This window comes from Rhagoletis zephyria, unplaced genomic scaffold (genome assembly GCF_001687245.7).
Source record: "Rhagoletis zephyria isolate East Lansing unplaced genomic scaffold, Rhagoletis_zephyria_1.1 Rzeph_scaffold_00695, whole genome shotgun sequence".
NCBI lineage: Eukaryota > Metazoa > Arthropoda > Insecta > Diptera > Tephritidae > Rhagoletis > Rhagoletis zephyria.
Window position 1 is genome coordinate 18209 of NW_016157779.1, and position 3212 is coordinate 21420.

Here is a 3212-nt window from a genome sequence, read left to right on the forward strand (position 1 = left end):
TTTAATTTAATTTAATTTAATTTAATTTAATTTAATTTAATTTAATTTAATTTAATTTAATTTTATTTTATTTTATTTTATTTTATTCCATTTTATTTTATTTCAATTTATTTTATTTTATTATATTTTTCAATGCCAATTTATTTACATATTTCGTTCAATACGAAGTTCATTGAAACCATACCCATTTTGCTGCTTTTATTTTCAATTTTTACTTGCCCTTAATTTCCCCTTTTGGCGAAACTCACCTCCTCCCAAACTTCACTCATTTGATAGGAAATAAAATTTTTTGCGTAAAATTTTTATTTCGCCAACCATTTATTTTCGGCAATATCCGCTCGTTTATTCCCAGTTAAGCCAGTGAGCCAGCGAGCCAACGAGCCAACCGGTCTCTGGGCAGTCGCTCAGCCGGCGAGTGAATTGCTTGTGTGGCCAAGGCAATGCCGTTAACAGCGGTTACAGTGACCAGACGCGTAGTAAATCTCATAGATTGGGACTGAGTCTGCAGTTAAGAGAGGAGGAGTCAGCCAGTCAGGCGGCCACTCAGTCAGCTAGTCAAAGCGCCTAGGTCAGTTTCGCATTCGATTCCGGTTGCGTGTGTGTGTGTGTGTGTGTGTGCTTGTTCTTCATTTTTGTTTATTACTTGCTTCCTTCCTCTACAAAAACGGGCAACAAATATAGTGGGTGGGAGAGTCTGGTGGAATTTATATTGCTTGTGGGCTCACATGCAACCAGCCAGTAGAAAATAATACCTGAGTGTTTGCAGCAATGCGATTGTAAATGGGTTGTTGTAGAGACAAAAATATGCAGCCAAAACAAAAGAACAACAGCAACAACAATAATGGCAAAAACAAAAACGTTTTTGCAACAGAATCCACTCTTCGTAGTTAGTCGTAGAAATGCTGGTTAAGCGCTTCCACAGCCACCAAAGCTGCTGCAATGTGCAACGCATGCTGGCTCTAACTGCACCCCCCTCCCCCCTCCGCTGCCAAGCTTTCATTGTTTACGAATACTTCATCAACTCCTTGCTTAACCTGCTCCTAAATTCGTGCTTTTCATTGCGCCGCGGCGATTTTATTAGCGTGCGGGAGCTTTGCTGCCTCTTTGTGTAGATATGTTTGCTTGTTGTGCAACACTTTTTAAGCTGCTACGGAACACTTTTATGCCACCGCTGGTTATTTGCAACTGATCTCCCCTTTTTTTGTGCTTTGTTGTCGTTCACTGCGTTCGCTTGTCATTTCCTCGTTAGCTTTTGGCAACCCTTTTGGTTGTATCTGTGCATTGTGTTTTGTGAAAATTTTATGTGTACTTTCAACTACCAAAGTACTTTGTGTATTTGTTTTTGCACTTTGTACTACTTTCAGTGTTTTGACGCTGCACCAACAGATTTCTCCATTTAAACGAAATTTCATTAAATTTTATTTGCTCACCATTTGGTCGCCCCTCGCTTGTTAATTACGTATTTATGTAGCTCATTTTGGGTAAAGCACAGTGGGCTTATTCAGAGGTGGAATGAGCTGGAGCCGATAATTTTGCAGTAACATAAATTTAAGGAGAGTTGAGCGGGTTGAAACTGAAACTGGACCAATCAACAATGAAGCTGTTAAGTTCGTTAAGCTATCTGGCCAAGTTGAGCGGCTTTCCTTGTTGAAGAACTAAAACTTAAAGCAACGTTCCCTGGTGCTATACTGGAACTATACTAAAACATGCCAAGTTGTGAGAATCATCCCACGATAAGTCAATTGAGAGTCGTTCAGAGAGATAATAAGGCTTTCTAAGCTGAACCTGTCTATGCACGCTGTTTTAGTGAAGCTTCTGGCCGAAGAATTGGGGAAGTCTCCGTGCACTGAAAACGCACTCTTACCCTAGGGAAAAGGGGTGGGCGCATTAACTGGAATTCAGTGAAGCTGCTGGAAAAAAAATGAAACGCAGTTGTGGTAGAACGGAAAACCAAGATACATTTTTTTAATCACTCACACGGCTCTCTATAAAGGCTTACAGAAAGGATAAATAGGATGAAAAAAATTTATTGGCGTGAAGAATTATTACTCCCCAGCAAATTTAGCAGGATCTTTGATGTTTAGTAGTTTGTTAGTTAGGAAGTTTGTGAAAGGAGAGAGAATGTATCTCGTCCATTCTAAATACATGTGACCCAAAAATATACCAACGCAGTCTGCCGCAGGCTAGGCGACGGCAGAGAATATACATTATACTATCTTTTTTCTACAGGAAAGGTTTACTATGGATCGTCAATGATTCTTATGGTATCTCTATGGGGTCCCCATGGACTGTGCTCTGTATTCAGTCCTATCAGGGCTGCTGAATCCCTCCTTCCATGTCCGAGAAACAATTTCGCGACCACCCTGTCTGTCTTTCTAGGAAACTTTTTTTGCGGATGTCTGTATTACGTGCTAACCCACATTATTGGCTCTGGTTCAATCCGATACAGACCTTCCAATTTTTTCATACGCGTAGAAATCTTACTTCAGAATGGTATTGTTGGATTATCCATAAATCAGCATGTGGGAAGAAAGAAAAAGCATCACGATGACGGATCTGCGGAATTCGTTGTGCTGAGAGGAAAAGAGAAATTCAATATTGAGACTTATTTACTTATACTGGACAAACTGTGTACAGAATTGTCGTGGCGACTACAGGCTTATCGGAACATCAATTCTCTGTCTGGGTTTCTATGAGATTTCTTGACGAAATCCGATGAAAGAAGCTTGCACAAAGTTTACTCAGAAGAAATTGAGCCTAAATTTATGAACGAAATGGTTCAAGGAAAAATAAAAAATTGTACCTTCCAAGAAATCGTACAAATACATATTTGCGTTACTATCCTTTCATTTGTTTCATTGTACAAAAACATTACGAAGGTGTATCTTAGACTGATGAATGATGTAGTGTAAAAATAAAAAATAAAATATTTTGGGGCGCCGAAAATTACATTGCCTAGCGGCCCCGATATGGTTAATCCGGCCCTGCTCCTTGTGCCCAGCAAGGATGAAAGGGCACAAACGTAGGTAGTCGAAGGTACTGCGAAGCTTGTCGAATAGAAGGATTTTTTACGTTTTGTCAGCAAGCCGACTTCACGGTGAAAATCCACTCCCGGTATGGAGACGGTGTCGCAGCAGGTGCCGATTGATGAACAGCCAGTGCTGAGTTGCGTTAAATTTGACAGACGTTCTCACATTAAAAGTGATTGAAAA